Here is an 11,461-nt window from a genome sequence, read left to right as displayed (position 1 = left end):
GGGTATGATGGTGGTGGTGGTGGAGGTGTTTTTGTGGTGGTGATGGTGATGATGGTGGTGGTGGTGGTAGTGGGTATGATGGTGGTGATGGTGGTGATGGTGGTGGTGGTGGTGGTGATGGTGATGACGATGGTGATGGTGGTGGTGGTGATGCATAGAGAGTAAAGGCCGGAATTTTTTTAGGCATTTCTCTTCCCTTTTTATTATTTACACCTCAAGGGCGAAAAAAAAACATGTAAAAAAAAACAACGTAAAAGGAAAAATAAGAAGTCCGCTAAATGAAAGAAAGACCAACGTAGAAATAAATAAAAAGTTCGCTATATCAATAAAATCCCGTTCTGTGGAATAAAAGGCCAGTAGCGATGTTTGTTTTTCATAATACTTCTTTCCCCTTTCCTTTCCTTCCCTTCCTCTCGATCCATTCCCATAAGTTAATGCGGTGGTCATGTAGGGGGGGGGCGGTTATAGGAAGGGTGAGGTTATGTTTACTCACAAGCCCTCTTTTTTGCTGTTGTGGTTACGGTCAGTCACTCCGATTATACCAGTGAAGAGAATGCAGTAAGAAAGAAGGAACGGTCGTATTGGTCAGCTTGATTTAGTTACAAGTCCTCTTCGTTGTTTAGTAGTAATCGTCATGCCACTTTCTACCAGCCACAGGGATGAAGAAGGGAGGAAGGATCGCTCGTATTGGTCAGCATGGTTTACTTACAAGTCTTCTTCGTTGTATAGTAGTAATCGTCATGCCTCTATCTACCAGCCACAGGGATGAAGAAGGGAGGAAGGATCGCCCGTGTTGATAGAAAGTCAGCCCGTCGGTCGTCAAGCCTGGAAACAGTTAATCATTTAGCAAGAGACGGAGGGAGATGGAAAGAAAAAACTATTGCAACTTATTTCTTCTTTCAACACACACACACAAAAAAAATACTTACACACATACATACATATTCATATCGTGATCTACAATAAGCTCACCACCACTACCTATCTCCCTGACTTCACTCCTCTTCCTCCTCTTTATCTTTTTTTATATTCCTCTTCTTACAGTCACAAATATCTATCTAGACACACTGAACTCTGGACAGGCACAAACTGCTGCTTCTTCAAGACCCTGAGCCCCATATCCTCAAGCATTTCAGAGCCTTCACAACCACACTGGAGAAGACTTTTGTTGATGTTTTTTTTATGTTCTGCCTAGGGCGCCGGTAGGCTTTCTTGGTGGTGCTTGATGGTTGGCCCCAGCTCGTTATGGCGCAGGCAAGTGTTTATAGTGGCACCATCTATCTTGGCTCATGTTGACCCCCGGAGCTCATCGTCCAGGTTGACAGGTGATCTTCAGGACAGCATGTGGGTAGTCTTAGGCCACTCGGCGGCAACTGAAAAATCTAAGCTTGTGGCGGACGGCAGAGGGCCCACACAATGACCACTGAGCCACTGCCTCCCCAGCCTGTGTTGGTATTGTTTCCCTGGCCAGTAGTTTTATGAGCCTAGTAGTAGTTTGACAAGTCTTCTGCACCATGAACGTGAAAAACACTCATTAAAAACCCGACTCATCTTCTTTGTGGCCTTTGAAAATTGTTGTTCTGGGAGCCGAAAGCGTCTGGTAACACGCCGTAAAAAAAAATAATAAAACCAACAGTGCTACACGTTCCCAAGCCGCCGCCTCCTGCGCCGTAAGAGCACTTCAAGCAACATCCACGAGGCAAAATGATGAAAAGCAAGGTTGATGGGGTCGCCGCTTCCCGGAAGATATTATTGTCAATCATCTTGTCTCGTCCCTCACGCCCGACATGTCTACACGCTCTCTTATTAATACTGATGTTGATCCTGCAAATGTCCCCCTTCCGGCTACCGCTTCTGTGCTGTGTTTGTTGTTGTTTGTCTTTATCTACCGATGCAGGTGTTCAGGACAACCAGGTGTGTTCCGGGCGCTTGCCTTACTTAGAAATGTTTGTTATGACCACCTGCATGTGTCCCTCGGTACGCAAAGATATAAGGAGACCACAAAGACCCAAACACTTCCCTTACAATTAAACTTTTCCGCCTGGGCCATCTGCGCCATAGAATCATCAATGGAAATTATACCAATAGCCAATACCAACTCAGTAACCAACCGCAACTTCTAAATTCTTCTTCATCATTGTCCAATTCTATAGCTTTCACCTTCAATCACTTTTTGCTTTCCCATCTGCGCCATAGAAATATCAATAAAAAGTACATCAACAGCTTCAACACCATCTCAGTAACCAACCGCAACTTCTAAATTCTTCTGTATCATTGTTCAATTCTATACCTTTCACCTTCAATCACTTTTTGCTTGGCCATCTGCACCATAGAAACATCAATAGAAAGTACACCAACAGCTTCAACACCATCTCAGTAACCAACCGCAACTTCTAAATTCTTCTGTATCATTGTTCAGTTCCATGCATTTCACCTTCAATCACAAGTACACCAACAGCTTCAACACCAACTCAGTAACCAACCGCAACTTCTAAATTCTTCTGTATCATTGTCCAATTCTATACCTTTCACCTCCAATCACTTTTTGCTTGGTCCATCTGCGCCACGGAATTGTTAACAGAAAAAAAAGTAATAGGTTGGATGTAGCCACTAACCCGCAAAAGAGGCACATAAAAAAGTTCGTATATAAGGAACGGGGTCTGGCTGACTTATATTACTGCAACTGACCTCAAGGGAATGGCCTGGGAAGGGAAAGCGGCGAGGTAGTATGGGTCAGCGTCTCACCAGCGGGTATGTAGAGTGTCCCCTCCTGTATCGACAAAGACTATTTATAGGTTATCTGCAACTCCAAACACCAATAAAGTAAACTAAAAGAAGCAACATGTATATTTTTTTCATCCCTCTCGATCGCTGGTGAACTCCGTGTATGTAGTATGGGTCAGTGTCTCACCAGAGGGTATATAGATTGCCTCCTTTCCTGCATTGACAAAGAGTAGTTGGCTTATGTTAAAACTTCAAATATCAATAAAGTAAACTAGAGGTATATAGCATCCTTTTCCACCCCTCTCTCTGGTGAACCCCGTAACAGCCTTCCTTTGTATGTATTTCCTCCTGCCTACGACTTGAACACTTGCAGGAGAGGAGTACCAAGCGACGGTGCCAGATTATCGTACTCAGAGCCTCGTATTTACCTGTTTCTGAGCCATCGCTATTGCCCCAAAAAACAGCAATAATCAATCATTTTAACGATAACTATATATGAAGGCAGCTATTAGGGTCGAGGAGGCAGTTTTGGGGTCGGAAATCAGCAAGCATAGGAGGCTGAGTACGACAATCTGGCAAAGTTGTAAGAGGTTTCTATCCCCCCCTCTCTCTGTTTCTTTATCTCCAGTATCCTTTCCGGCCGTTCTATCTCCGCTGTGGTAGATGGTCACTGTTCTTCCCCTAAACTATCAAGAATCCGAAAGAGTCTGGCCGTCTCTTTTGAAAACTCTCACTGTCCATTATTTTCAAGAGCAGCGCCAGCGGGGTCTTCTGTTTCCTTTTTTTTAGGTCTTGAGTTGACCCCTTCACCGTAATAAAAATGGGGTCAGCGGTAATGCCTGGATATGGGTCAGGGCGTGGCGAAGTGAGGGGAGACGGATGGTTCAGGCAAACAGTGAGGAAATTGGACCGGCCTCGCGTGGCTTCGAAAACTTGGGAGTGAGACAGATATATAAGTCCTTGAGCCCTTCCCTTACTCATGATCTGCTTCCTTTACTGTAAAAAAAAACTGCAAGCTCTTTTTCCTCATATAGTTTTGCCCTTATTGAGCTGCTTCCCTTTATTTCACTTTCCTTTACTGTAAGTCTAAATACGCTCCTAATTGTCAAGCATGGGAACGTGTATCTCTCTCGATATCACGTTCTTTTTATACGATGCAAACAGTGTGGAAATCAAACCGGCCTCGCGTAGCTCCGGAAACTTGGGCGTGAGACAGAGTTAAGCCCTTGTTCTAATATCTCTCCTTGTCAAGCAGAGGAACGTGTATCTCTTTCGATTTGACGTTCTTTCTATACGATGAAGCGCATGTTCTTGAAGCAGCAAACAGTGAGGAAATCAGACCGGCCTCGCATGGCTCCGGAAACCTGGGAGGGAGTTAGAAGTCCGCCCTTGGCCTGATAGTGCTCATTGCCTTCATTAGCATGGAGTGCATGGGCGCGGCCGTCACCTGGAGGCTGCATGGGTCGGGTTGGGAAAGGCTCTTGTGGGTTCGGACAGAGAAAGGATTAGGAAATGCTGTATTAGACTATAGGAAAAATTCTTATTGAATCTGATTGGGATTTTTATTAGTTCAGGTTATAGGAGAGGTTCTTGTTAGTTCAGATTGCGAGAGGTTCAGTTGAGCTTAAGATTACGAACTGTTCTCTACTCTTAAGTTTTTGCTTGCTTAGACTGGAAGAACTTCTATGTAGCTGTTTATAATTAGGGAATATTCTGAGTGGTTCAAACTGGGAGAGGTTCTTTGCAGCTTCAGTAGGGTTAAGAACTGTTCCTTGGTGTTGGTTCTTGCTTGCTTACTGGGAGAAGTTCTATATAGCTGCTTAGGGTTGGGTCATGTTCTTGTTATATAGATTAGGAAAAGTTCTTACTGATTCAGACAGGGAGAGTTTTTTTGAAGCTGATGAAGGATTAAGAACTGTTCTCTGCAGTTGGTTCTTGCTTGCTTACTGGGAGAAGTTCTATATAGCTGCTCAGGGTTGGGTCATGTTCTTGTTGTAGATTAGGAAAGGTTCTTACTGATTCAGACAGGGAGAGATTTTTTGTAGCTGATGAAGGATTAAGAACTGTTCTCTGCTGTGGAATTTTGCTTGCAGACAGGGAGAAGTTCTATATAGCTGCTTAGGGTTGGGTCATGTTCTTGTTCTAGATTGGGAAAGGTTCTTACTGATTCAGACAGGGAGAGTTTTTTTGTAGCTGATGAAGGATTAAGAACTGTTCTTTGCTGTGGGTTTTTGCTTGTACACAGGGAGAAGTTCTATATAGCTGCTTAGGGTTAGGTCATGTTCTTGTTCTAGACTGGGAAAGGTTCTTACTGATTCAGACTGCGTGCATGAGAGAGGTTCAGTGTCGGTTAGGGCTAGGAACTGTTCTCTGCTAATTCGGGTTGGGAGAATGTCTTAATGATTCTGACGGAGAGAGGTTATGACAGGGAAGGATTTTTGCTACGAACTGTTCTCTGCTAATTCGGGTTGGGAGAATGTCTTAATGACGGAGAGAGGTTATGACAGGGAAGGATTTTTGATGGTTCAGATTAGACAAGATCATTCCTCAGTTCCGTTCATATCCTCTTCCATTCCCTCCCCTTCTTTCTCTGGGCTTGAATATTCGCCTTTCTTCTCCATTTCTGTCAGTACCTCTTTACGTGTTTCTCCGCTTGTTCCTCTGTCAACCTTTCTCTTTGCCCGCCAGCGTACCTATACCTCTCATTCTTTAGGTCTGTCTATTTCCTCTTCCATTCCCTGCCCTCCTTCTCTGGGGTCAAATGTTTCGCGTCAAACCTCAAATTCTCACATCAATGCATCGATGCAGCAAATAAAGCGAACAGAATGTTGGGCTTCATTAAAAGAAATTTTTTATTCAAGAATAAAGATGTAATACTTCCGCTCTACAATAGTTTAGTCAGACCCCACTTGGAATATGCGGTACAGTTTTGGTCTCCCCACCATGCAAAGGACATTGCTAAACTAGAAGGTGTTCAGCGTCGAGCAACAAAAATGATCCCTTCCTTGCGCAACAAATCCTACGAAGAAAGGCTTTCCACCCTTAACATGTTCTCTCTTGAGAAACGTCGCCTCCGAGGAAAACTGCTCGAATGTTTTAAAATACTTAATGGTTTCACGAATGTAGACAGAACAAAACTGTTTGTGATCGATGACACTTTGCGAACGAGGAACAATGGCACAAAACTCAAATGTAGACAAGTAAATTCAGACTGCACCAAATTTTTCTTCACCAACGTTGTAGTGCGAGAATGGAATAAGCTCCCACCATCAGTGGTCCAGTGTAACACGATTGGCTCCTTTAAAAACAAGCTCGACCGTCACTTCCTTGAACTTAATATTAACTAGAGTAGAAAAGCAACGTTTTGGAGCCATCTGATTAATGTAAAATCACTTAGGTTTAAGGACAGACCACCTAGTCTGGACCATGGGGTCTGTGTGGTCTGATTCTCTATGTAAATCTATGTAAATCTCGACTCCATTTCTGTCTGTACCTCTCTATGTGTTTCTACGCTTGTTCCTCTGTCCTTTCTCTTTGCCCGCCAACCTACACCTACCTCCCTGTTTTCGTGACTGTCCCCTTACCTACCTCATTCCCTGCCTACCTCATTCCCTGCCTACCGCAACCCACTGAAATTAAGGTAAACCGTTGCCTTAAGACCTTAATTCACGGTAAGATGCGAATATCGATCGAGACATAAAAAAAATCATTTGTGAGATGCAGAGCAGACGGAGTTCCTTACCTCGCTGCTCGCTGCCTCCCTCTCTGCACTTATAAGGAGTAATTAAAACATCTCAAAACATGAAATACCAGTAGAGAAAATATATATGGAAGCAGAATCATATCTTTCTCAACCCTCTCGCTGGTAAACTCCTTCCTTGCTTTGCCTCTCTCTCCCGACCTATAGTATACCTCCCTGCCTAACTACCCTGCTTAACCTGTCTACCTGTATACCTACCGTGCACTTTGCGTATACCTTTCCCCCTACCTTCTTGCCTATACCTGTCTACCTCCCTTACCTGTCTACCTCACTGTCACCCTGCCTATAGCCTACCTCCCTGCTTGCTTGGTCTACCTCTCTGCCTATGTCCCTGTCGCTCCATGCACCTCCTTTCTCCCTGCCTTCTTGCCTGTACCTACCTACCTCCCTGACCTATCTGTCTACCTCACTGCCACCCTGCCTAGACCTCCCTGCTTGCTTGTTCTACCTCTCTGCCTATGTCCCTGTCTCTCCACCTCCTTTCTCCCTGACCCCTCTCTCTCTCTCTTTCTCTCTCGACAAATCGTTTCTCTGAGAAGTCTCCTGTTTGTCCTTAATCTCGCTTCCTCCCTAGACAAATTGGTGCTCCAAGAAGTGTCACTGTGCAGTCCCTAATCACGCTTCCTCTTCCTCTAGAAAAATTGGGGCCGTGAAATGTTTCCTGTTCGTCCTTAATCATACTCTTCCCCTCTCGAGATTAATTGGTTATCTGAGACGTGTCATTGTGTATAGTTCTTAGTTTTGCTTCCTCTCTCTCTCTCTCTCTCTCTCTCTCTCTCTCTCTCTCTCTCTCTCTCTCTCTCTCTCTCTCTCTCTCTCTCTCTCTCTCTCTCTCTCTCTCTCTCTCTAGATTAATTGGTTCCCTGAGACGTGTCATTGTGCATAGTCCTTAGTCTTGCTTCCTCTCTCTCTCTCTCTCTCTCTCTCTCTCTCTCTCTCTCTCTCTCTCTCTCTCTCTCTCTCTCTCTCTCTCTAGATTAATTGGTTACCTGAGACGTGGCATTGTGCAGTCCTCTGTCTCCCTTTCGTTCTCTCTCTGTCTTGGCGAGTCTGCAAAGAGGGAGGCCGCTGTTCAAGCTAAAGATTCCTGGAGTTGTTGGTGCGGATGAAGATCTTAATACGCCCCTCCTACAAGAGCTACAGGAGCAGGCAGGGGACAAAAGGACAGTGGGTTAAAGTTTGCTCGAATTTGACTGTATTTTCTCTTGCTTTATTATTTTTTTTACATTAGATTGAGAGAGAGAGAGAGAAGAAGAATATCAATACGAAAATAATTATAGAAGTTTTGTAATCTTTAAACACACATTCTCTCTCTCTCTCTCTCTCTCTCTCTCTCTCTCTCTCTCTCTCTCTCTCTCTCTCTCTCTCTCTCTCTCTCTCTCTCTTCTTTACTCTTCTCTGGCTTTCTCTTGTCTTTCCTTCCTTTCTTTTCTCTCCTTTTCCTTCTCTTCTTCATTTCCTTAAGTCCCCCCAGTCACCCCCCCCCCCTCTCTCTCTCTCTCTCTCTCTCTCTCTCTCTCTCTCTCTCTCTCTCTCTCTCTCGGACAGGTGGGCGCGGAAGTGACAGGTGACTCCGGGCATTTCCTCTCATACATTAGGTGAGATATCGCGGCCAAGATCTACAGGGGGGAGGAGGAGGAGGAAGGTATGTGCCCCCTCTCTCTCTCTCTCTCTCTCTCTCTCGTCCGTCCGTCAGGTGGCCGCCATGTTGCTTCACCCTTACAAGCGTCACAATTCTCGGCATCATTACCACCACGGCTATAATTATCCCTCATTCCTTCGCGCGCCGCCTCCTAAAACCTCCTCCTCTTCTTCGTCCTCCTCCTCCTCCTCTTCCTCTTCCTTCCTCTGGGCGAGCGAACGCGTGTGGAAGCATCGTCGGAGGCTGCCAGTTCGCGGGTTTCAATTCTTCCCCAAACTCTTCAGCGCACAAGCACACTGATATACACCTATTTGACAAGGCTTTCCTAGGCGTACCGGGCATTACCAGGGGTAGTTTTACATCCCTAGTGGTAGTTCAACCCTTCTTCTGTGCCCTGAGCCTAAAGGAACACTCATGGGAATTTGATTTATCTCCCTTACGGGCTTTGGAAGTGGTTGATGCGAAGGGTGGCAGCGTCTGACAATAGCAGCCGTTGTGAGCGTGTGATGCAACCCGCGCGAGCCAACCAGATGAGCGGCCGAAAGGGGAAGGAGGCGGAGCGGGCCGATGGGGCGGTCTCTTCGTGTGTTCAGCGGGCCACTCAGCGCTCAAGATCCTCCTCCTCCTCTTCCTTCTCCTCCTCCTCCGATGTTCGTTCCCTTCGGTGTCGCTCGTTCTGTTCGTCGGCGGCGGTGATGATGTTGATGTTGATGTTTCTTGTTAAGTTAGCGATGTTTTGCTGGTTAGGTTTGGTTTGTGAAGGAAATTTTGGCTTTCTTTTTTCTTTCCTTTTCTGCTTCTTATTCTTCTTCACTAATGATCGGGTTTTGTTGATTCTTCTTTGGTTCTGCGTTTCTTCCTCCTCCTCCTTCGTATATGTTCCTCCTCCTCCTCCTCCTCTTCCTCTTCCTCTTCTTTCTCATCTTCGTTAGCGCTCAATCAATTTTCTCTCTCCTTTTGTCCCCTTTTCTCCTGTTTATTTATATTTTCTTCTACTCTTTCTCTCTTCATCCTTTCTTTCTCCTCCTCTCTTTTGCGTCATCACTAAAACGATCCCTTTCTCCCTTCATTTTCTATTCCTCCTATTATCCTCCTCTTTCTCCTCCTCTCTCCTTCCTTATCTATCCCTCACCGTTTCCTCTCCCTCTCCTTCCTCCTTTCCTTCATCTTTAATCCCCAATCGTTTCCTCTCCCTCTCCTTCTTCTCTTCTCATATGCTTCATTGCTACAACGCACTCCTTTCCTCCCTCAATTCCTCATCCTCTCCTCATCTCCGTCATCACCAAAGCGCTTCCTCCATCCCATTCCGTCCCTTCCCTTCCCTTCCCTTCCCTTCCCCACCCTTCCCGTCCCGTCCCTTCCCGCCGCTCTCCGTCCCGCGAATCAATTGGCGACGCTTGTTCGTGGCTCGGCCGAGTGTTATGATACATGAGCGAGGCTTGGCTAATGCAGGGAGGATATGGTGTGCCCCCCCCTCTCTCTCTCTCTCTCTCTCTCTCTCTCTCTCTCTCTCTCTCTCTCTCTCTCGCCTTTTCTCGCTTCTGAATGAGAGAGAGAGAGAGAGAGAGAGAGAGAGAGAGAGAAAGTTTATTATCAAGACGGAAGCATTAGAGATTGTTATTAGACTTCACCATCTCTCTCTCTCTCTCTCTCTCTCTCTCTCAATCTATCTATCTATCCATCTATCTACCCATCTATCAAGTCTCTGTACATTTATCTATCGCCGTCTCTATGTTGCCATAAATAATAATAATAATAATGATAAAAAAATAAAAGTAAATAATAAAAGAAAGGAAATGTTAGATAAAAGAGGAAGGAGAAAGGAGGAGGAGGAGGAGGAGGAGGAGGAGGAGGAATAGAAGAGGAAGGAAGAGAGGGGACAGAAGAATAGAGGAAGAGAGGGAGGAAGGTAGGAAGTAAGGAGAGGAAGAGAGAGAAGAGAGAAGAAAGGAAGAGGAAGAAGAAGAGGAGGAGGAGGAGGAGGAGGAGGGACGAAGAAATGAATAGGAGGAGGAAGAAAAAAATAATGATAATGAACTGCCACGAGGAGGAGGAGGAGGAGGAGGAGGAGGAGGAGGAGTTGTGAATCATTTTGACAAGACAACGGTTCTCTCTCTCTCTCTCTCTCTCTCTCTCTCTCTCTCTCTCTCTCTCTCTCTCTCTCTCTCTCTCTCTCTCTCTCTCTGATACAGAGAGAGAGAGAGAGAGAGAGAGAGAGAGAGAGAGAAACTAAAAAAAAAAAGAAATAAAGCATTAGTGTGTGTGTGTGTGTGTGTGTGTGTGTGTGTGTGTGTGTGTGTTCACGGTCGCCCATTGGAGCACATTAGGGCGAATGGGCTAATGTGATTGGCTGGATTTCCCCTCCCCTCCCCTCCCCCTCCCTTCCTCTCCCTTCCTCTCCCCCTCCCTTCCTCTCCCTTCCTCTCCCTTCCTCCCTTCCCCTTTATCCCCCTCCATTCATTCGTCCCCTCTTCACACTCCTTCCCTTTTTCCCTCCTCCTCCTCCTCCTCCTCCTCTTCCTCTTCCTCCTCTCCGACTCTTCTCTTTCCTTTCCTCTCTCCCTCCTCCTCCTCTTCCCCCCATTTCTTCCTCTGTCTCTTCCTTTTCCTCCCCTTTTTCCTCCTCCTCCTCCTCCTCCTCCTCTCCGTCTCTTCTCTTTCCTCCTCTTTCTTCTCTTCCTCCTCCTCCCATTCCCTTCTCTTCCTCCTTCTTCCTGTTCCTCCTTTTCTTCCGTTCCCTCTGTCCACTCTTCTCCTTCCTCCTCCTTCCTTCCTTCCTTCTTTTTCTTCTTTTTTTCCTTCATTTTTATCGCTTCTTCCCTTCCTCTCTTCCTTCCTCCTTTCTTCCTCCTTTCCTTCCTCCATTCTTATCACAACTCTCTCTCTCTCTCTCTCTCTCTCTCTCTCTCTCTCTCTCTCTCTCTCTCTCTCTCTCTCTCTCTCTCTCTCTCTCTCTCTCTCTCTCTTTTTTTTTCTCTTCTCATAATTCACTTTCATTCTCTTCCTCTTCCTCTTTCTCTCTGTCTCTCCCTTTTCCTATATTCCTTTCTCTCTCTCCTCCTCTTCCTCTTCCTTCTCCTCCTCCTCCTCCTCCTTTCCTCTCCCTTCCGTTTCGTTAACAATAGGAGGGCAAGTTCTCTCCCTTCTCTCCCTTCCCTTCCTTCCTTCATGCCCCCTTCCCTTCCCTTCCTCTCTTTCCTCCTCTCCTATTCTCCCCTTCCTCCCCTTCTCCACCCCCTCCCCTTCCCTTCCCTCAACTTCATACTGTAAGCCCCTCCCCGTTCCTTTCCCTTCCCTCCCTATCCGTCCCCTCTCACCTCCCCTCCCCTCCCCTC

General features: G+C 46.0%; 1 long non-coding RNA gene across 1 annotated transcript in view; it reads right to left on the bottom strand.

The window, feature by feature from the left end:
* Nucleotides 1–703: 703 nt before the first annotated feature.
* LOC126982739 (uncharacterized) overlaps nucleotides 704–11,461 on the bottom strand; it is a 28,016-nt gene continuing 17,258 nt past the window's right edge. The window contains exon 3 of the long non-coding RNA XR_007735329.1: nucleotides 704–825. This is a non-coding gene — a long non-coding RNA (uncharacterized LOC126982739). The remainder of the gene's footprint in view (nucleotides 826–11,461) is intronic.

Source organism: Eriocheir sinensis, chromosome 51 (assembly GCF_024679095.1).
Source record: "Eriocheir sinensis breed Jianghai 21 chromosome 51, ASM2467909v1, whole genome shotgun sequence".
NCBI lineage: Eukaryota > Metazoa > Arthropoda > Malacostraca > Decapoda > Varunidae > Eriocheir > Eriocheir sinensis.
This window is presented reverse-complemented; position numbering and strand designations above follow the sequence as displayed.